The sequence below is a fragment of the Peromyscus eremicus genome, unplaced genomic scaffold (genome assembly GCF_949786415.1).
Source record: "Peromyscus eremicus unplaced genomic scaffold, PerEre_H2_v1 PerEre#2#chrX_unloc_1, whole genome shotgun sequence".
In the NCBI taxonomy this organism is placed as follows: Eukaryota; Metazoa; Chordata; class Mammalia; order Rodentia; family Cricetidae; genus Peromyscus; species Peromyscus eremicus.
The window spans coordinates 4,629,519-4,653,714 of NW_026734288.1; the positions used below are offsets into that span (position 1 = coordinate 4,629,519).

The following is a 24,196-nucleotide window of genomic DNA, read 5'->3' on the forward strand; positions in this document are numbered from 1 at the left end:
TTGTTAGTGTTACAGGATTTTAGGGTTAGAGTTAGGTTAGGGTTACAGGTTTTTAGCCTTATGGTCCTGGGTGTAGAGTCAAAGCATTAGGTTAAGTTTAAGGTTTATGGTTAGTGTGAGGGTCAGGGGTTATGGTCAGGGGGTCCTGGTTAGGGTTGAGGATTATGGGGTTTTAGGGTTAGGGTAGAGGGTGTTTGTGGTTAAATTTAGGGTTAGGGTTATGGTTAGTGGTTAGATTTAGGATTAGTGGTTAAATTTTGGATTAGGGTTATGGTTAGGGTTAGATTTAATGTTAGTGGTTTGCTTTAGGTGCATCCTTTGCTCTCAGGAGGTATCTTAGGCCCTCTGTAGGTGTCCTGTGTCCTCACAAGATGTCTCCATGATCTCTGCAGGTGTCCTGCGCCCTTAGCTGGTATCCTGTGTCCTGTGCTTTCATGTCATAGGGAAACTTTTTCTTTTCTCTTTATACCATCAGTATGCTTTGGACTCCATTTTCCAAGATGCCTTTCTCTGTAGTAATAGTAGTCTATTAAAAACTACATTTCTGCCCATGCTTCTTGGAGCAGAAGAAAATTACCAGTTCCATCTCTTGCATTCTGTTGGTTATGCTTACTCCTGTAGTTCCTGTCATTTAGTCAGGATTTCTATTTCCAGCATTCCCTCAGTTTGTGTTTTCTTTATTGTCTCAATTTCAATTTTCAATTCTTGAATTGTTTTCTTCATCTGTTTAATTAGTTTTTCTTGGCTTTCTTTGATTTCTTCCATTTTTTTTGTTTGTTTTTTCTTCCATTTCTTTATGGGAACTTTTTATTTTCTCTTTAAGGTAGTTTTTGATTTCCTCTTTAAGGGCCTCTATTATCTTCTTAAAGTCTTTTTTAGGATTGATTTCTTTTGATTCTTCTGTCTTGGTATGTTCAGGTCTTGCAGATGTAGAATCACTAGTTTCTGATGTTGTCATATAGGTCTTTATGTTGTTGCCTGTATTTTTGCACTGGTGTCTACTCATCCCTTCCTCTGCTTGGTGTAGGCGGTGTCTGAAGATGCCTCTCTTATTCTAATTGTTATTCTCGGTCCACTAGGAGTTCTTGGTTAAATCAGTGATGTTGGGCTCTGTTTCTTCGGGAGCAGCTTAGTCCAATCAGTGTTATTTGGTTCTGTCTCAGGGACCAGTTGTTCCCAATTGGTGCAGGGTGTGCTTATGGTTTTAGTGCTTGTTAGATTCATAGTTTTTTTTAAATTGGGGAGCAGGGAAAGGTAGCTGTCTGGTCCCTGGGACTCTGAATTGTAGGGTCTGGGGGCTATAGACCTGATCTGCCGGTCCAGACATGGGTGCTTACCTGTTCCCAGTTGTTGTAGTGTAGGCTTATGATTTTGATAATCTGGTTCAGTGGCTGGGCAGCACCTTCTTTTGTGTTCTCAGGTCATGTTTTGCTCATTTGTCAACTCCTCAGCTGATCTTGTTTCCTCAGACAGCAGAATGTAGGATTCTGAATCCTCTCCCAAATGGATATCAGCTGAGCAGGTTGTTTTGTAGGGTAATCTCACCAACACCTCCAAGCTGTTGCGTTTCACAATATCAGCAACTGGGCCTTGGGTTGGCCTTAGACAGAGTGTATGCGTCTATTCTGGTCTAAACCCATGGAGATAGCTCCTTCCCCAGGTGGTGGGATTAAAGCCGTCCCTCCAATCGATGTCATCCTTCCTCTTAAGCTTCTGTAAATTTGTGGTTTTTGTCTCTCAAATGCATCATAATCAATAGTTAAGTGAGCAAAGGTATAATTATGTCACATACTTGATTGCTTGGTTCTTTCAGTCTGGTCCCTGTAACAAATCTGCTCAGGTGAGAGGGAGAAGGGTATCTGGAAGTGTTGGGGTATAGTGCCAATGGAGAAATTGAGGCATCATGTGAGCAGTGATGTGGGGGGTGAGGGAAAGGCCAGCCTCAAATAGTCCTGCAGTCAGCAGCTGTGTTTGAAGTGTCAATGTGTCATTTAATTTGTGTAAGTGTGCTGTGGGATGGTCTGTATGTCAAATGTGTTGCTGATTGGTCAATAAATAAATCACTGATTGGCCAGTGGCCAGGCAGCAAGTATAGGCAGGACTAACAGGAGAATTGAGAGAACAGGAAGCTGGGTGAGAGAGACATTGCCAGCCACCACCATGACAAGCCACATGTGAAGATGCCGGTAAGCCACAAGCCATGTGGCAAGGTATAGATTAATGGAAATGGATTAATTTAAGCTGTAAGAACAGTTAGCAAGAAGCCTGCCATGGCCATACAGTTTGTAACCAATATAAGTCTCTGTGTTTACTTGGTTGAGTCTGAGTGGCTGTGGGACAGGCTGGTGAGAGAGGTTTGCGCTGACCGTGGGCCAGGCAGGAAAACTCTAGCTGCAAATGGCGCCCAATGTGTTGGCAAGAGTTTCCACCTAAAACCTGAGTAAAAAGATTCTAAAACAGAGCTAAAAATAGCTCCTAGTTGTCTCTTTCAAGCTAGTGGCAGCCTGCGTGTTTGAGCTACGATGGCAGGTTCCTGGTGTGCATGCTCGACCTGCTGTATGGCGGGAATGAGGCCTCTGCAAGTGGCACATTAAGCTGTGTGGTGGATTTAGCCTTTGCTAGTACAAAACAAAACAAAAAAAAGAGGTTTCTGGGCTATACACTGCTTTGATAGAAGCATAGACCCACTATTTCTGAGAGTTGATGGCTCCCAGAGCTGGCAGAAAACGTACCACCACCATGTTGGGAAGCTGAAGTGGGCGGAGCCAGCAGCCACAGCGCCAGAGCCGTTTCAGGCTTAGAAGGCTGCAGTTTAAAGCAAAAGGCTCAAGCTAATATAAAAAAAAAGCCACGTAAAGATGGCTACCACACAGAGAATCTGGATTATGTTCTCTTTGATATTCGTAACTGAAGAAAAACATTCGATTACAAAAGCTGTTGAGTTATGCCAAAATGTATATTTTAAAGGTACCTTGACTTCAAAATTTAGATATAAGGATATGTTGCTTTGGAAAGGAGGCTCTGCTTTTGTTTCCACAGAAAGCCAGAGGCTATGAATTTGTTCCAGATTAAGATACATCAGGTTTGACCAGCCAAGACCACCTGAAAGGTCTCCGCTGACACCATGGCCCAGATGATCCAACATCCAGAACCATTTCAAGGCAACTGGCTCAGACAATACACCCTCATGGACTACTCCATAATCCTAAAATATTCTTTGTGTCCCCATAAGATACAGCGCCCCCCTCCAGCAGGAAGTAGTAGGAGAAGCTACGCCCAAATTCCCAAATGTACCAAGCTGACTTTGGAGATGTGTAAAGGTTAAAACCTTACTTTTTAAGAAAAGAAAAGGGGAAGTGCTGTGGGATGGTCTGTATGTCAAATGTGTTGCTGATTGGTCAATAAATAAATCACTGATTGGCCAGTGGCCAGGCAGGAAGTATAGGCAGGACTAACAGGAGAATTGAGAGAACAGGAAGCTGGGTGAGAGAGACACTGCCAGCCACCACCATGACAAGCCACATGTGAAGATGCTGGTAAGCCACGAGCCATGTGGCAAGGTATAGATTAATGGAAATGGATTAATTTAAGCTGTAAGAACAGTTAGCAAGAAGCCTGCCATGGCCATACAGTTTGTAACCAATATAAGTCTCTGTGTTTACTTGGTTGAGTCTGAGTGGCTGTGGGACTGGCTGGTGAGAGAGATTTGCCCTGACCGTGGGCCAGGCAGGAAAACTCTAGCTACATAAGTGTTTCTTTCACAAAAGTGGATGACCTTGTGTTGGGGGCATAGATATTAATAATTGAAATGTCATATTGGTGGATTTTCCTTTGATAAATAATGAGTGTTCTTCCCATGTCTTTAGATTAATTTTTGTTTGAAGTTTAATTTGGTAGATAATAAAATGGTTACACAAGCCTGCTTCTTAGTTCCAATTGCTTTAAATATGTTTTCTCAGGCTTCACCTTTTAGTAATCTCCATCCTTGATATTGAAGTGTGTTTCTTGTTTTTCTTTTTTGTTGTTGTTGTTTGTCTTTTTTAATCTTTCCTCTATTTCTGTCATTCATAGGTTTGGTCTCTGCATAATGTCCCAGATTTCTTAGTTGTTTAGCATCAAGAAATTTTTATATTTAACATTTTCTTTAACTAATGTATCCATTTCTTCTCTTGTATCCCCAGTGTCAGAGATGTTCACTTCCATTTCTCTATTCTATTGGTCAACCATGCCTCTGTAATTCCTGTTTGTAGTACTAATTTTTTTTATTTCTGGGATTCCCTCAGTTTATTTTTTTAATTGTTTTTATTTCCATTTTCAGTTCTTAAACAGTTGAATTTATTTCCTTTGATGATTTGTTTTTTTTTCTAGGCTTTATTTAGTTGTTTATCAGTTTACTCCACTTGTTTATGCTTTCCTAGCTTTCTTGGAGGAGTTTATTGATTTCCTCCCATTGTTTGTTTGTGCTTTCATGAATTTATGTAAGGTATTTATTCATTTTTAAGGGCCTCTATCATCTACATATATTTGGTTTTATGTTTTTTTTTCTCTTGTATTTCCACTATTTTTGAGTATTTAGGGATGGCTCTGGTAGGATAGCTGGATTCTGGTGGTGACATAGTGCCCTGTCTATTGTTAATTATGTTCCTCTGCTAGGCATCTAGGTTTATGGTGATAATAGGTCTAGGTGTTGGTGTATAACTTCACATTTTTTTACATGGGAGTTTTGTTCCTGTGTTTGTGTTTTTTCTCAGGAGTTTCAGAATGCCTGTTGAATGACTGTTGCCTTCTTCCTGGCCTTCTTGGCTTGTGTGTTTAGGGGGAAATGCTTTGTGGTGTTGTAAACTAGGGGGAGAGGAATGCTGGGGACATGATCTTCAGATGCACTAGAGGCATGGAGAAGGAAGAAGGGAAGATGCCTCTGGTGTTCTACTCCACTGAGAGGAGCAACTTTTAAAATCAGCTGTGGGGTAAGAGACAATGTGGTAGATCTGCAGACATCCTAGCTGGTCTTTTGGAAGATGTGGTGAGTAATTGACCAGAGGGTGTCTGCCCCATTGGGTGATGGAACCCAGATATGAGAAGTGTAAGAAGGGTAGGTGGTGATAGTCTTTGAAATCCACATGAGACATGAAAGTGGAGAAGAGAAGCTGGAGCTGGAGTTTTGTTTCAGCCCTAAGGGCAACTCTGAGTATTGAACCCTGAGAGTGGGTAAGGTCTGTGGATAGTTTTCCTGATCTCATACCCAAAATCTTAATACAGATTCATTAGGTTTTCAGGGATCATTTATTTACTTAATTTCTTACTTAGGCTTCTGTTGTGGTTAATCTGTGAAAGACTTTTAGTTTATTGGAAGTATGTGGGCTGCAAATGTCAGTCAGCAGTTATTCTTCTTGGGGGAGTTCAGATACCAGCACCCAAGTTGGGAAGCTTATAATCACCTGCTATTCCACATCCAGGGGATCTGATATGATCTTTGCTCTGTTACCTATACACACATGGAAAATATTCTTACTCATACATACAAATATACACATAAAATGGGTCTAGACATCTTTGCAAAATCTCTTAAGACTTATAAAGCAATTAGAGGAAATTGGGTTTCTTGAAGTATATAATAGAATCATACAAATATTATTTTAAAAACTATTGTCTTCAATTTGTTTTAAAATTATTTATTTCCTCCCTCTGATACAGGTTTACATCTAATCTTTAATCATAGAAAACAAAATTGTTTTTAAATTTTCTACCAGACATCCTTTTCCTTAAAAAAGGAGAATGAAATCGTATTAGTAACCAAAACTATTTTCTACAATGTAGAAATATCAGGCTTCAAGTGAATGATTCCAGTTTTAGTGGAACAGTCTTCTCACCCAAATCATTTCTTATTATTAGTGATGAGAGAACAGACATGCCCAGGGTGAGTGGTGCTCAGTGATTTCTCTGATTTTTATTTTCACTAGAAACTTATAATTCTTTTTCAAGGGACAACGTTATATTTGTAGGTCTGTCTTTCTGTCTCCTTTTATCAGTGGTACCATCTGTGTGGTGTGAGTTTTTTTTATTAGTTATGATATGCTGTTTCTCTAGCAAATAATGGAACTTCACTTATTTTTATTTTATGGAAAATAGCTATATTATGTGTCCTAGTTACTTCCAGATGTCAACATTTCAGAGCCACAGTCACAAGTTTTTGAGAGATTTTATTGATTGATGATTTATGGGTGATGGCTGTTTCACTGAGCATGCAGTACCCCTAAGAAATTTGGCCTGCACTAGATAAGACAATAAGCTTGTCATGAGACAATGACTGTGTCAGAGAAAAAGCCTGGAAACAAAGTTTTCTCATGGTTTTTACCTTTAGTTGCTAAATTGAATTCCTATCGTAAACACCCACAATGATGGATTGTTATCTGGCAGAATGAGCCAAATAAGCACATTTGTTACCTCAGGTGCTTTTGTGTAGAGAATTGAATCAGCAAGAAAAAAGCAAGTTATAACAGAATGTAGTAAACCAAAAGTAATTTTGTTGTTCAAAGGTGGTGGGAATGATGACTTTGGGGGAATGTTGAACATATCAAAATTTAGATGGCAATGGACAAAGAAAGCTTCATGTAGAGCTTGATTGGTTATTCTTGTAGTACTTTGAATAAAATACTGTTAAAGTATTGAAAACAGTGGTGGTTGAGGTCAAAGCATTTCAGTGGCAATTAAAATAGAGGGAATGTATGTGATATTTTGGACTTTAACTTTTCTTATTTTCCCATGCCCTCAAGAAATTGATTGAGTAAGGCAGAATTAAAAAAAAAAATAATGGGACTGATTTTTTTAGGTGGAATATTGACTTTCTTGGGTAGCTATTACTTATGATTCATTCAGTACTACATTAAATCAATCAAGAAGTGGATCATAAATAAATGAACAGTCTATGGGTTGTAGAGAAAAACAGCACTATGAAATTGCAGAAGGTAGTCAAATGCTGAACAGAGTCAGGAATGTTCAGGGAGATTATCACCATTAAAAAAAGGCGCTTACTCTACATTGGAAGCCTAGCAAGGTGCCCCAAGGGTAAAAATCCATCCTTATATGCCCTCAGTTAATGGAGGGATTAGGCAAAGTGACTGCAAGTCCCAGGAAGCAACTTTATTCAAAGCCTGTTGCAACTCTGGTCCAAGCATGGCAGAGGCCATCACAACTTAGAAACCAAATGTGGGGGAATCATTGATGTTGAACTTGTTCTGGAGACCAGAATGATTTAAAATTTAAGATTATGCATTTTTAGTCTTCATTTTCAGGTCAGCTCTGTTGTAGGCATCTGTGTTTGGTATGGTAAGAGCTCCAGTGAGAAGACTGAGTTCATTCTATGATACTATGAGGATAAAGACTGAGTTGTATTTTGAGACCATAAGATGTTGAAATAATTAAACTATGAGACATCTTATATGGAGAGTTAGCTACATATATGGAAAGGAAGTAACCAGAGAGAGTTGTATGGGAAGTTGTGGAGAGAGAGCCATCTAAACCCTTTGAAAATGAAGCCTCATGTCTCTGACACAGAGCTAGCTACCAGATTCAACGGTTGCCCTGCAGGGTTTCAGTCTTCCCTTGGTTGAATCTTTCCTCACTGTGTCTTAGTTCCCCTCCTTTGGGATGGTAATGGGTTTTCTGTGCCATTCACATGTTGGAAATATTTAAATTGTTTTCTGATTTTATAAGATGCCACAGTCAAGAATTTGTATTGAGTGTCAAAAGAGACTTTGGACATTTCAACAGTGTAGGGGTTGTTGCAGACTATGAGAGTCATTGAAGTGACTAAATGCATTTTCTTCATTGATGACCCTTGAGCATATAGTGACCTGGGTGAGAATCTAGTCAACTGAAAGAAAATCTCCCAGATAGGATGAGGAATGTGGACATGTGTCTCTCCTTGGTGACTTTCTTTGGGGTACTTGTGGAACCTCTCTGGATATATATCTCATTGGGGTTTGTGATATGTATTTCTATAGCCTCAACCCATTTCCTTTTCTATGTTTCTACTATGTTGTGGTTGAAATGAATAAGCCAGCTTCTTTCTTGTGCTGCCATGACTTCACCACCAGTATAGATAGTATCATGAAATCACGTAAAATACAATTGATAGAATTGTTACTCAATGCTAAGCCACTTTGCTAGCCCGAATTTTTTAAAATTTTGTTGTTCCTGTTTTTATTTCTGAAGAAAAGCTTTGAATGAGTAGCCTTGACTCTCCTAAAAGTAGCTCTGTAAAGCAGGTTGGCCTCCAACACAGAGATTCACCCGACTCTTGCTCCCACATACTGAGATTAAAGGTTGTTCAACATTCCAGGGTTTTTTAAAATATATATTATTGGGTAATGGTCCTAGAGTATATGTTTTTGTACATGTCAAGCATATGTTGTATTGCTGAGCTTTACACCCCAGTTTCAATTTTGAAATTCAGCAGAAGATACTAATCTCTTCCTAGATGTAGTGTCTAGGCCTTCTGAGTCATTAGATTACAATTGTGTGACATTCTTCTTGCTTTTTGTGTTTGTTTTGATAGTTTTAATGACTATGATTCTTTTGTCTATATACATGGATATGCACCACATGTACACCTTTCCTCACAGTAGTCCAAAGGAAGTCTTAGAACCCACAAGCTTGGAAAAATGAACAGTTGTATGATTCCCCCATATAAGTACTGACAATTGAGTTCATCTATATGCAAGACCAGTAGGACCACTTAACTTCTTTGCCATCTCTCCTTCCCTGTGTTGATTATTTATATTCATTGATATTGCTAATATTATCTTCTTTCTATTTGTACCTGTTCAAATGCACAGTTGCTTTTAGTAAGATTTATTAAAGTGCAGTTTAAACTGGAGAAACTCAGGTTTCTGGAAGATGAATACAGATTTGGAGTTAATGCTGAACGAACTCTTTGTATGACCTTCAGTTAAAAAAAATCTGAGTTCATCTTATGTTTTTGTTTGTTTGAATGGAAGTTTGCAGTACAGATGAGTTCTTTATATTTACTTCTTGCTCTCCTATAACTGATTGCATAGACTAGGCTAACTTTCACCTCAGAAACACTTATACCTGCTTTTACTTTCTAAGTTCTGGAATTAAAGGCATGAGCCAATACACCCAGTTTACAAATCTTCTTTGCAGTTAATAATTGTTCATACAATTTCTCTGATGTGTGCTCAGTACTGTTGAAGTGGTTTCTTGTCTCTCTACTTCTGTTAATAGGCATTTCACTTGCAAGGTGATATCTGTTCAAAGCATTCAGAAATAATAGATGTTAACCTCCTATTCACTTTTTTGTAAAGTAACTTGATGATTTCACTGTAATATCTGAGTTACAGAATATGTGTAGCCATCAACAGAATTGTATGACTATATTGTCAAATAAACACACATTTACTATGATGTATCATGCTTTTAGTTCTAAACATGTGGATGGCATATTTATATGGTATATTTTAGAGTACAGTGATATATAACGATGTGCATGTTGATATCACTCATGAAGAATGGGCATTGTTGAATCCTGCATAGAGGAATCTCTACAAAGATGTGATGCTGGAGACCTATATGAAACTCACTGATATAGGTAATACTGTAAATTTTCATTCACATTTTAAATAAGGGGACAACAGTTTTTTGGTTATTAATGTTCTTCGGTAATTCTGATTGAGAATGAGGAAGAATGAGGTGAATCAAACAGGCTTGGTTCTAAAGATCACTGAAGATAGTAATGTAAACTTTTCAATTTCCTGTAATATTTCATACATCTCCTTGTTTGATATATTAGGCTACAATTGGGAAGATGTTGAATTTGAAGAACATTGTTAAAATTCTCAAAAACATGGAAGATAATTTTCTTGTGCAAGCTGATACAAATGGACCTCTGGATATATTTAACTTATCTGGAAGTTTTAAAGAAGTGAAACATTGTAAATAATCACATTGTAAATAATCACATGCATTGATGATCATTTAATGCTCATAAATACACATACCTCAATGGCATGTAAGTGAATTTTGTTTGCAAGTCATACTTTTAAGAAGGAAGACAAGGAATCAATGCCTTAACAGAAATCATCATCTGAATAATAGCTTCATCAGAGCTATGTTGTACAAGTGGCAGTCCATTTAGTTTCATACTATTCAAATTACAAAAGGTGTACTCACTGAATGTATGATAAGAATAGGTACACAGCCTTTTGATAAGCAAATAATCCATAGTAAAAGCATTGTTATTCAAAAAGTTATTCTGTCTTTGCTAATTTTAATTAGATAGACAGTTAGACTCAAGAATTAAGGGGGTGTTTGTTGTAGAGAAACATTAATTCCTATACCTCACGTTGATGAGGAAAAGAAAGTCCAACTGTAAATAAAATGTGGAAACCTTCTTGTTGTTATTCTTTCTTTAATAGTTATATCATATTGAAAGACCCTAGCCCTTCAGGCATACACCCCAAAGCATCAGAGAGAAACTTCAAGCACCAGGAAATGAGAAACTAAAAATCTAGTTCCAAGGGCCACCTGATTCAGCCACTACTCAAATCACCCCTGTAACAATGTAATAATGTAAAAAGTTTTCTGTTAAGAGATGTGCTCAACTGTGACTGGCATAGTTGCAAGTGTTCCAGGAAGGACCACTGTGACCTTTGTAAACTCGACTCCCGCCCTGATACCCCACCTTGAGGTTTCAGGAAAAAATGTGCACACTGACATAACTGTACCCCCTCTGTGATCCATCTGTGACCAGACCATGATCTTGTGAAACGAAATTGTATGGGAATTGTAATCTTATGGGTTTTTTGCGTTTTTCCTTTAAAAGCCCTCATGGGGCTACAGTAAGATGTGACTCTTGCTCTTGGGAGCAGAGAAGCCCTTCTATATAGAAGCTTAATAAATTCTTCATGCTATTGCATCAACTGGACTGGAATGTGGGTTCTTGGGGTGCCCACTTGAGACCCTAAACTTTGGGGTCCAACAATTGGAGGTCCCACTGAGATTTTTGGGATGCCCCTGGACCCCCACTCTGTCAGTTGGAGGTAAAAATGAATTCGATCTATGCTTTATGTTATTATGTCTTGTCCTTTGTCTGGTTGATTTGGCATTTGTAATTGGTGCCTGCAGAAGTGTGCAGGACCTGTGTCTGGGACTTGTTTGGGAGAGCAGACATGCTTAAGAGTCCCAGGGTCCCCACTCTGGAGGTCTCCTCTGGAGTGATCTGAAGAAGGAGATGAGTCTCTCCTTTCCTGGGGGAGCAAGGCTGTTCGAGGCCACTCCCATTTGAATTTGTGCTTTTGGTTTGTGCTTTTGGATTTGTAGCCAAATCAACTACTGCGTGGACTGTGTCTGTCCATTTCATGTTTTGTGTTATGTTTTATCTATCTAATTCCCTCTACCCTACCCCCCCCTTATCCGCACACCTCCCCCCTCCCCACCATCAGGCGGCTGCTGCCACCAGCCAAGTCCCCCTGACCACTGTGTGCCACCTGAGCGCCTCGCTCCTGCAGCCTGGGGCACACTGAGCACGAGGCCGAGCTCCCATTCATCTGCGCCTGGGCCCCCGCTGCTGCAGCGGCCACCGCTGCCGCCTGGTGCTGGCTACAGCTGGACTTCCACTGGCGGGCAGGATTCGCCCTTGTTCACCGCACCGCCGCTGCCGCCGGTGCCAACAAAGGCAGAACTCCTGCTGGTAGGTGAGACTCACACTCCTGCTTGCCTGGCAAGTGGGATTCACACGCTACCGCTGGCGCTGCTCGCTGTGCTGAAAATTCCCCAGTCCTTCCAGAGGACCGGGGAGACTAATGATAAAATCACCCCATAATGCAGATTTGCCCGCAGGTGCAGGAAAAAAAATCCTCCAAAAACGGCTCTGGAGGCGAACTCTCCCAGCAGAGACCACTCTCCCTGCTGGAATCCCTCCCTTCCCCTAAGCAGCGGCCTCAGCTCCCACAGTGATGGGGCGGGGGAGGCAAGAGACACTGGCTAGGCAGCCTGTAAGCATCACGGTAGAGCTGGCTGGGAGCCAGCTGGAGCCTCGAGGAGCTTAGACTATAGGGAATTGTGGAGAACTAGCTGCCCTTCCAGAGTCACAGCTGACAGGTCTGTGGGCCCAGCCAGGCCATGGAATCTCCCATGCTGTTGGATGGGACTCATAAGACCTGTCCTGGAGCTAAAACCTGATCAGGATCTGGCTCCAAAAATGGTTTGTTTTTTTTTTTTTTTTTTTTTTTTTTTTGGTTTTTCAAGACAGGGTTTCTCTGTGTAGCTTTGCGCCTTTCCTGGAACTCACTTGGTAGCCCAGGCTGGCCTCGAACTCACAGAAATCTGCCTGGCTCTGCCTCCCGAGTGCTGGGATTAAAGGCGTGCGCCACCACCGCCCGGCCTGGCTCCAAAAATGGAATGTCACTCCCAATATGAGGCTATGATGTTAAAGGTCAGTAAACTGTTTATACCTGCAAATACTGAATTTAAAAATTAATTCTGGTTGGTTTTCATCTTAAAAATGGCTAATGATTCTGCAAACTGCTTATGTGTGTATATGGACAGGAAGGTGACTTGGAAATGTAAGCAAGCTTTAACTGTATGTATGTATGTATGCATGTATGTAACTTGGATCCAACTGTGTGTATGTGTGCAAGTAATTATTGTTTTAAGAAGATATATAGGTAACACCTAAGTACTTATGTCTTTAACAAATGTTCAACAGCAAGTTTTGAGAAAATTTAAATAGATAACAATATATGTTTAATAAATAAGATATTTGATAAATATTAAAGCTGCACATCAATGCTTTTACATCGGAATATACCTTGCTTTGACAGCTAAACTTTGTAATTTAAGATTTACCCATGTAAAATGATAATGATTTTAAAAACATAATAAAATCACAGGTTTGATTTTATTTTGCAAATATATGCCAGGACTAAAGTTCCAAAAAGAGTCTGGTTGTAATTGTAGACCTTAGCAGTTTTAAAATTGCCAGTGTCAGGTGATGATCACCGAAAGCACCAGCCATTATAAAATAGAACAGACAGGCTATGTATGTGCTGCCAAAGGTAGGGTAAAAGAAATCATCCAAGTCTCTAAGTAAAAGAACCAAAAAGATTATAAATGAGTCCTAGATATTAAACTTTGGGATTGTTTGTACTCTGGAGCTTGGTTTCAGATTATGAGGATGCCATGTTTTCTCTCTCTTAAAGTAAAAAAAAAAAGTACTTCATTGTTATTACAAAAGACTTTGAGAGATCTTAATCTTTTTTTTTTTTTTTGGTTTTTTTTTTTTGGTTTTTTTTTTTTTTTTTTTCGAGACAGGGTTTCTCTGTGTAGCTTTGCGCCTTTCCTGGAACTCACTTGGGAGCCCAGGCTGGCCTCGAACTCACAGAGATCCGCCTGGCTCTGCCTCCCGAATGCTGGGATTAAAGGCGTGCGTCACCACCGCCCGGCTGAGATCTTAATCTTTTAAAAACAGTTTTTATAGTTAAAAACCAATGACTTGCCAGGCAGTGGTGGCGCACACCTTTAATCCCAGCACTCGGGAGGCAGAGCCAGGTGGATCTCTGTGAGTTCGAAGCCAGCCTGGGCTTCCAAGTGAGTTCCAGGAAAGGCGCAAAGCTACACAGAGAAACCCTGTCTCGAAAAACCAAAAAAAAAAAAAAAACAACAACAAAAAAAAAACCAATGACTTAAAAATGTTTCTCCTTACCCAAGGTACATTCAGGCTTAAAAATGTTGTCTAGCCTCCTTGTATTTGCTAAGTTTGTTAAACTTAAGTTATTTTGGATAAGCTGATACATATATTGATATTTTGTTTTTGCTTCTTTACTGAACCTGTATTTAAAGCTAAAAGAAGCTTCAACTAAAAAGCATTGTTTTTAATAGTCACTCATGAGTAATCAAGTTTCTTTTTAATTATAGTCAGGGTAAATAAGTATTGATGTAATATTACAGAGATAAGTTTACTCATTTGCTGTGGGATGGTCTGTATGTCAAGTGTGTTGCTGATTGGTCAATAAATAAATCACTGATTGGCCCATGGCCAGGCAGGAAGTATAGGTGGGACAAGGAGGAGAATAAAGCTGGGAAGTGGAAGGCTGAGTCAGAGAGACACTGCCAGCCATCACGATGACAAACAGCATGTGAAGATGCCAGTAAGCCACAAACCATGTGGCAAGGTATAGATTAATGGAAATGGATTAATTTAAGCTGTAAGAACAGTTAGCAAGAAGCCTGCCTCAGCCATACAGTTTGTAACCAATATAAGTCTCTGTGTTTACTTGGTCGGGTCTGAGCGGCTGTGGGACTGGCAGGTGAGAGAGATTTGTCCTGACTGTGGGCCAGGCAGAAAAACTCTAGCTACACTTCCCTGCTTAAGCACTTCCAGGCCTGACTTTCCTGAGAAATCAAAATTCTTCCCTCCAGGGTTGGGCTAAACAGCTCCAGGTGTCCAAGACACCTTCAGGGCAGAGTTGTTTTGAGCAGCATGAGGTGTCTTGGATACCTTGCCATTCAGGACAGACCTGTCTCCTTGCAGTTACAGCCATCAGAGCTATGCTAAACAACTCCAGGTATCTAGGACACCTTCAGGGCAGAACTACTGTTCTGACCAGCTTGAGTTGTCCAGGATACCTCACCCTCCAGGGCTGAACTGTCTCTGCAGTTGCAGCTGTCAGAGTTGTCCTAAGCTGCTCAAAGTGTTTTCTGACTCCCAGGTACTCAGGACACCTTTGCTCAGAGTTGCAAATCTCATGTTTTGGTGGGAAAATTGGAACCAAATCCAGAGTTGTTGCAACCCTTTTACTTACAAATACATTTTAATGGTGTTAATTTTAAAATATTTAATAGATAATATAAAAAATTATTAAACACTTCATGTATGTATCCAAAGAAATATTTTCTTCTATCTCATGCATCTCTATGTCCTCATATGTTATGCATTTGGCACTTCATCCCAAAGTATTGTCTTCTAAGGGAATTATCCAGAGATACCAGATAATGTAATAGCAGTGAGATTTACTTTGTGAGGTCTACTTTTTTCCAACTTCATTGCTGAAGGCCACAGGAATATATTATAAGAACTCAGCTGATTATGGCAAAGTCACTACCTGGAGGAATCAGGGAATTCCTCCAGAGGAAGCCAAATCTCAAAGAGTTTTTGGTGTTACTTGGCTTGTTATATATCAGCTGTATTCTGTTATGAAAGTCATGTGAGTCTTCATAGTTTTCCCAATTGACTTCTCCCCAAGAAGCGCTAACAGTGTGGACTGATCACTCTCTGGACATACACATTCCAGGTATTTGGAGAACAGCCTCAGGAAAGGCTTTCTCTGGAATCAGATATCTCCCTTGGCCACTTTCAAGGACTAGCAGTAATAACAGTCCATATGCAAGTCTCCTGATTTAAGGTAAATTCCACAAGGAGACACCACCTAGGTCAGGTGGACGTTAAGTAATAGCTTTACACAATTTAGCTCGGACCCTCCTTTCTTACAACCTTACTAACTTTATAGACTGCTAACTCCTTACCTAACCACTTCTAGGAATATTTAGATAACTTTCTGCGCTGACAGCTCTGCTCAGCCAGAACCCTAGTTCAAGCCTCCCTGTAATTATCATCATTAGCAGCATCTGGCCAGGTCCATCCCCAGATGGAGAAGAACACTTTATCAGAGATACCTCTGTATTCTCTACGAACAGACTTAACCATTCAGGCTACCTGTTTGAGAAGGCCTGGCGGATGTGTCAATTAAGCTTTACTTCCTCCTTTCCCAAACCTTACCTGTAGTTCCAGATCTCCCTTTAACTATCACCAGGTGCATCTAGCTGTACACAGGTTGCCTAGCAGCTGAGCACACTTTCCCCCACCCTGCAGAAAAATGGCAGATATCTTGGACAGATAGGAGCCACAGGAAAAAGGAAGACAGTTTTATTTTCTCCCATTGACCTAGCAACTTATAGATTCTTAACATTTTCTTCTAATCACGTTGAAGACTATAGTTGAGCACATAAGATTCCCTCTTTTTAGATATTACCCGAATTTAATCTTTAGTTAATTCATTTCCCCATTGGTCACTTTCCTTTGGGGTTGCAAATGATAATTAACAGTTATTGGCTCCCTATGCGATTCTTATCACCCCTCCGTTTGACCCTGGAAGCCTGGCTTTATATACCAGGACTTCCAGGGCACAGAGGGATGGAAAAGAGAAGAGAGAGTGGAAGAACTAGATGGGTAAGAACTTGAGAGGAACAAACTGAGATGGGGAAGAACTAGGTAGTAGGGCTAGAAGAGAGTACCAGAGGAATGAGATGGAAGATGAGGAAGAGCCAGATGAGGTAGAACTAGATGGGGAAGAACAAGTTGAGGAAGAATGAGATGAGGAGAGAGAAGGAGATGGGAAAAAAGATGATATGGGAAGGAACAAGATGGATGAGAACCTAGAAGGGGCAGAAATAGATGAAGGAATTAAGATAGAACCTAGAGGGGACCACAGACAAGTGTAGAGAGAAATCAGGCTAGAAATGAGCTAAGTACGAGAGTAGAATATAAGCTTGTAACTGATTCAGAAGAATAAAGTGTATACACTAAGGAGTTTCATGTACATAGACTTATTTCTTCTCATCAAAAATTAATTATCAGCTGGTTGTAGATTCTTCCCAGACACTGGGAAGGGACTATCGAGGGGCTGGACCCCCATAGTCCCCAATACTTCATATGGTGATCAAGGTAACATTACAGCCTTGCACAAGAAAGGCATTTCCAACACAGCTGTCTCATTGATGCTCAAATAAGATTAGTTGTAATATTAAATCAATAAAATACTGTCTTTTTAGATTGTAAACATATTTTCATTGAAAGATAAAGCAAAGTGGGAGAAATTGAATGATAAATCCTATTTCCAAGTGAAAATGATATATTGCTATCTCTTTTGTTTTTCCTTTTATTGCATATGAAATTATTTAGTTTATTCTGAGGACCAAACATTTGTTCATAGCAGTTTCTCAGATCAACAAATGAATGTGAGAGAATAGCTTGAATGTCAGTTATTAGTCATGGATATTATATGAATTGGTGATCTTCATGAGTCTCCTGAGTACAAGTCAAAGGGTAGATGATTTACTTCCAATAATTGTTATTTTCTCAAAATATTTTACCAATATTAATGTTAAAATACTTAAAAGAGAGTATAAAAACATAAAATACTTATGTGTGGATCCAAAGAAACATTTTCATCTGTCTGGAAGAGAATTAATAATTCAAGTTAATCAGTAATCAACTGAATATTTTATAATAGAACTTGATGTACTATGTATATGTATATATTATTTGAAGTTCCATGCATCTTCATGTCCTCAACAGTTATTCATTTGGCATAATATCTTGAAGTATTGCCTTTTACGGGAATTATAGAGGTACCAGATAATGTAATAACCGTGACATTTACTTTAAAAAAGTCTGGTGTGTGTGTGTGTGTGTTTGTGTGTGATATGTGACTATGGGTTTTTAAGCCATGACAGAATTGTGAAGAATAGAAGACAACTTTGTGGAGTCTACGTTTGTTCATCTTCATATGGTGATCCAGATGAGGTCACAGCCTTGTACAACACAGACATTTCTAACAGAGCTGTGTCATTGATACTGAAATAAGATTAGCTGAAATATTAAAACAGCAAAATACTGTTTTTTTCTGTTTGTAAACATATTTTCTTTTAAAGATAATGGAAAATAGGAGACACTGACTAATAAATACTATTTGTGAATAAAAATTATATACTGATGTCTCTTTTTGTCTTGTTCTTGAGTATTGAATGAGTTATTTTATTATTAGGACCAAACCTTTTTCAATAACACTTACTCAAAAAGACAAATGAATGTCAGTGTGTAGTTTTTTTGAGTAAAGGTGGTTGCTGCTAAGCCTGGTGTCCTGAGTTCATACTTTAGGAACTTATATCACTTCTACAAATCTTTCTCTTATTTCTACACTTCCGGTGTGGCATATGGACACTCACATGGTGGCACATACATTAATAATTTCAAAACACAATTAAGTGCCATTGTGGTAACTTGCAACCAAGTGATTCCCCGGGTTTCATCTCTGGAACTCACAAAGGATGAATAGATATCTACTTCATTTCCCAGGATGCCTTTCCCTACAGCATCATGACATTCTGTACTTCATTTTCAGGATACCTTTTTGTATATTGTCATTGTATATGGACTTCATATCCCAGGATGTTTTTCTCAATAGCACCATGACATGTTGTACTTTATTTCCCAAGACGTCTTTCTGTAAAGCATCACTGTATTCGGACTTCATTTTTGAGGATGACTTGCCGTAGAGCCTCACTATATATGGACTTCATTTCCCAGAATGCTGTTCTTTATAGCATCACTTAATTCTGGACTTCATTTCCCAGGATGCCTTTCTCTAGAGCATCACTGAATTCTTGACTTCATTACCTAGGATGCCTTTCTCTACAGCATCACTACATGTTGGACATCATTTCCCAGGATGTCTTTCTCTACAGCATCAGTATATTATGAATTTATTTCCCAGGATGCCTTTTTCTACAGCATCACTGCATTCTGAACTTCATTTCCCAGGATGCTTTTCTCTACAACATCACTACATTCTGGGCTCCATTTCCCAGGATACCATCAATACATTCAGTACTTCATTTTTCAAGATGCCTTACTCTACAGCATCACTACATTCAGGACTCCATTTTCCAGGATGCCTTTCTCTACAGCATCACTACATGTGAGACTTCATTTCCCAATATGACTTTCTCTACTGCATGAGTACATTCTGGACTCCATTTTCCAGGATGCCTTCTTTTTAGCATCACTACATTTGGACTTTATTTCCCAGGATACCTTTCACTATAGCATCAGTATATTCTGAACTTGATATCCCAGGATGCCATTCTTGAGAGCATCACAACATTCTGGACTTCACTTCCCAGGATGCCTTAGTCTACAACATCTGTACATTCTGGAATTCGTTTCCTAAGATGCCTTTCTCTACAGCATCAGTACATTCTAAACTTCATTTTACAGGATCACTTTCTCTATAACATCCATACATTCTGAACTCTGGTTCCCAGGATGACGTTTCCTACAGCATCAATATATGTTGGACTTCATTTCCCAGCATGCCTTTCTCTACAGCATCTGTACATTCTGGTCTCCATTTCCTAAGATGCCTTTCTCTATAGCATCCATACACTTGTACTTTATTTCCCAGTATGCCTTTATCTACAGCATCACTACTTGTGGGACTTTATTTCCCAGGATCCCTTTTTCTAGAGGATCATTATATTCTGTACTTCATTTCCCAGGAGGCCTTTCTCTAGAGCATCTCTACATACATTTCAGACTCATTTCCCAGGATGCCTTTCTCTAGAGCATCATTGAAGGGTTCACAACATGCCCCCATGGTCGGGTGTGTTTGCATATGCCCTGCGGACACTTCCGCCTAGCCAGGTCCAAGTCAGGATAGCCATTTCTGGGTCAGGGCATCTTGTGTGACCTGGATCCAAGACGTTGCATGGCAACGTAGGCGCGCAAGGTGGCCATGTGATCTATGCGTGGCCATGTGATCTACGCGCACGCGTGGAGTAGTGACGTCGACCTGTGCACGCCCAGCCTTTAAAATCCAGCACCATGTTCCCGGTTCCTTCTTCTCCACACACATGTTTCCTACAGGCCTGCACACTCTCTGTCCCTTTATTTTTAATAAAACTCTTATTAGCAGATTCTGTCGTGTTTTGTGACATTTCCTTGCAGGATAAGGACACAGCGTCGCTGATTAACTAACAATCATTACATTCTGGATTCCATTTCCCAGGATATTTTTCTCTACAGCATCACTACATGTGTGCCTCCATTTCCCAGGATGCCTTTCTCTATAGCATCAGTACATTTGCACTTTATTTCCCAGGATGCCTTTCTCTAGAGCATCACTATATTCTGGACTTCCATACCCAGGATGCCTTTCTCTACTGCATCACTATATTTTGGACTTCATTTAAGTCTAGAAAATATCATCCTGGGGAAAGTAATCGAATCCCAGAAGGACAAACAAGGTATGTACTCATGCATAAGTGGATTCTAGATATAAAGCAATGAACAATCAGACTGCAACCCAAGAAACCAGGGAGGTGACATAGCAGGGGAGACCCTAGGATGACTGTGGCTTATAATAAGTTTTGGTTTTACTCAATCACTGGGCAATCCTCAATGAAACATTTCACTATTAGGATAAGAATTTGTACTGTATCAAGCTGATAATAGAAAAAAATAATAAATAAGTGAAAGAGAAAAAAAAAAAGACTGACTTTCCCAGGATGCCTTTCTCTATATCATCAGTATATTCTGGACTTCATTTCCCATGACACCTTTCTCTTTGACATCAGTACCTTTGGACTTTATTTTCCAATATGCCTTTCTCTATGATATCACTACATTTGGACTTTATTTTCCAGGTGCCTTTCTCTACAGAATAACTACATGTGGGACTACATTTCCCAGGAGGCCTTTCTCTAGAGCATCATTACATTATGGACTTCATTTTTCAGGATGCCTTTCTCTACAGCATTACTACATTCTGGACTTTATTTACCCAGGATTCCTTTCTCCATAGCACCATAACATTGTAGGGTCCATTTCCCAATATGCCTTTCTCCATAGCTCCATGACCTTTTGGACTCCATTTCCCAGGTGTTCTGTGTCCTCAGGAGTTTCCCCTTTTCTTTAGCAGGTGTCCAGTACCCTCACCAGGTTTCACTGTCCTTCTGCAGGTATCTTAGGCTTTCAGCAGTGTGATGGTGGGGATCAGGGTCAGGGTGTCAGGATCTGGGGGTTAAGGTTAGGGTTAGATTAGGGTTAGGGTTGGGTTAGTGTTACTTTAGAGTTAGGTGTCTCTACTTTTTGGACTTCATTTCCCAGGATGCCTTTCTGTGGATTGGTCATCTATTAGAAACTACATTTCCCATCATGCCTCTTGGATGATTTCCTGGGTTGCTTTTACTTATAGCATCACTCTGTTGGACTCCATTTCCCAGGATGGTTTTCTCTGTATTGTCTATTAAAAACTACATTTCCCATCATGCCTCTTGGGGCAGAAGGAAACTTCCTGTTGCCTCTTAATACAGTCAGTATGCTTTGTTTCCCATTTCCCAGGATGCCTTTCTCTATAGCATCACTACATTCTGGACTTCATTTTCCAGGATGCCTTTAAGTATGACATCACTTCATATGGACTTCATTTCCCCCAGAATGCCATTCTCTATGGCATCGCCACATGTAGTGATGCTGTAGAGAAACAAATACTTGGAAAACAAGTCCAAATGTACTGAGGCTATAGTGAAAGTCTTTCTGGGAAGTGAAGTCCATATAAAGTTATGTTCTAGAGAAAGTCATCATGGGGAATGAAGTCCTAAACGAGTGATGCTATAAAGAATGTTAGCTTAGGAAATGACCTGTGAGGCTGCATGGGAAATATAGTTCCTAATACAGTGCCCATATATAGAAAGAGTTTTCCTGGGAAATGGAGTCCAACACCTAGTGATGCTGCTGAGAAAAGCAGGGTAGTTAATTTACCGAGAGGAATGACAGGAAATGTAGTTTGTGTGGATGGCCCAGACAGAGAGAGGCGTGCTGGGAAGTGGTGTCCACCACATCTTGATGCTGTGGGGAAAGGGACCTGAGGAACAACCCCAGAGGCATGATGGGAAATGTAGTATATAGTGCAAATCAATGCACAAAGGTAGGCTAAGGAACGATCCCAGATGTACCATGGGAAATGTAGTTCCTCTATCTGTGCCTGTGTGTGTGTGTGTGTGTGTGTGTGTGTGTTTGTGTGTTTGCGTGTGTGTGTGAAAGGGGGAGGCATGCAGGGAAGTGTAATTTGTGGTAGATGGCCTATACCGAGAGAGAGAGGCCTCCTGGGAAATGGAGTCCAACACATCGTGATGCTGTAGAGTAAAGCAGAGTAGAGAATAACCCCAGAGGCATGATGGGAAATGTAGTCTGTCCTACCATGCCAAAGTAGAGCAAGGCCTCCCGGGAAAAGCAGTCTACAGTATACATAAGCACTAGATAAACACAGCTACAGAAATATACCCAGAGGCATCCTGGAAAACGTAGTTCCCAGGACAAGTGCAGAGAAAGACAGGTCAGAGAATGACCCAAGAGGCATGATGGGCAATGTAGTTCCCTGGACAAGTGCTCATTACACAGAGAGACACCCTGAGAGACATAGTTTGTAGTACTGTGCCAACACAGATCAAGGCAACCTGAGAAATGTAGTTCTGATGACACAGAGAAAGACACAGTATAAAGTATTCTGATGATGTAGAGAAAGGCACTGTGGGAAATGTAGTTCTGATGACAATGATAAAGGCACTGTGGGAAATGTATTTCTGATATAGAGAAAGACACTGTGGAAAACGTATTTCTGGTATAGAGAAAGGCACTGGGGGAATTGTAGTTCTGATGACTCAGAGAAAGGCACTGTGGGAAATGTAGTTCTGTTGACCTAGAGTCACTGTTGGAAATGTAGTTCTGATGACTCAGAGAAAGGCACTGTGGGAAATATAGTTCTGACATAGAGAAAGGCACTGTGGGAACTGTTGTTCTGATGATGTAAAGAAAGACACTGTGGGAAATGTTGTTCTGATAGTGTAGAGAAAGGCATTGTGGAAAATGTAGTTCTGATGATGTAGAGAAAGGCACTCTGGGAAATATAGTTCTGATGATGTAGGAAAAGGCACCCTGAGAAATGTAGTTCTGATGATGTAGAGAAAGGCACTCTGGGAAATATAGTTCTGATGATGTAGGGAAAGGCACTTGGGGAAAAGTAGTTCTGTCATGGAAGAAGGGTTTGTGCAAAATGTAGTTCTGAGCCCACAGAGATTTTCTGGTGAGATCTGAGCTTCCATTTTTCATCAGGGCTGCATCAGGTGATGGATTCAGTTAGGGGCGTCCTCTGCTGCACCCCTTGACATTTCTATCAAAGCTTTTTAGTTTATAGACAGTAAATAGAATGCATTTCCTTATATCACTAGGTGTTGGACTCCAATTCCCATAATGCTTTTCTCTGAATTGTTCATCTATTCCAAACTACATTTCCTATCATACCTCTGGGATCATTTCCTAGGATGCCTTTCTCTATAGTATTATTACATTTTGGACTTCATTTTCCAGGATGCCTTTCTCTACAGCATCACTATGTGTTGGACTCCATTTCCAAGGTTGCCTCTCTAGAGCATCACTAAAGTTGGACTTCATTTACCAGGATGCCTTTCTCTATAGCATCATTACATTATGAACTCCATTTCCCAGGTGCCCTGTATCCTACAAATTTCACCTTTTCTTCAACAGGTGTAGGGCCCTCACCAGGTGACACTGAACTTCCTCAGGTTTTTTGTGCCCTCAATAGTGTGAGAGTGGGAGTCAGGGTCAGGAGGTCAGGGTCAGGGGGTCAAGGTTAGGGTCAGGGGTTCAGGGTCAGGGTTAGGTTTAGGTTTAGGGTTAGCATCAGGTTCAGGGGTTCAGTTAGGTTAGGGTTAGGGTTAAGGTCAGGTGTTTCTATGTTCTGGAATTTATTTCCCAGCTTGCCTTTCTCTACATTGCTACTGCTCACAAAGTACATTTCCCATCATGCCTCTTAGGTCATTTTTCAGAATGTCTTTTATGACACCATTAACATGGATTAGACTCCATTTCCCAGGATGCCTTTCTCAGTATTGTTAGTGTATCCCAAACTACATTTCCCATCATGCCCTTCAGGTCATTTCCCAGGATGCCTTTCTCAGTACTGGTTAAGTATTCCAAACTACATTTCCCTTCATGCCCTTCAGGTCATTTCCCAGCATGACTTTCTCTGCAGCATCAGTACGTGTTGGACTCCATTTCCCAGGATGCCGTTCTCTTTTCCACCACTATGTTTTGGAGTTGGGGCTCATGAGTCCATGGTGCTCAGTCTTAGCATACTGCAGAAAAGCCGCACCCCTGATTAGCATAAACTTGTGGAAATTGCCTGTAATTAGCATACTGCAGAAATCCCCACCCCTGATTAGCATAAACTTGTGGAAATTGCTTCTAATTAGCATAGTGCAGAAATCCCCACCTCTGATTAGCATAAATGTGTGGAAAGTCCCTCTAATTAGCATAAAC

At 40.2% G+C, this 24,196-nt stretch overlaps 1 pseudogene; it reads left to right on the plus strand.

Annotated features, from left to right (window-relative positions):
• The window catches only part of LOC131900939 (zinc finger protein 431-like), a 36,702-nt pseudogene extending 24,860 nt beyond the window's left edge, over window positions 1-11,842 (plus strand).
• Window positions 11,843-24,196: the final 12,354 nt, after the last annotated feature.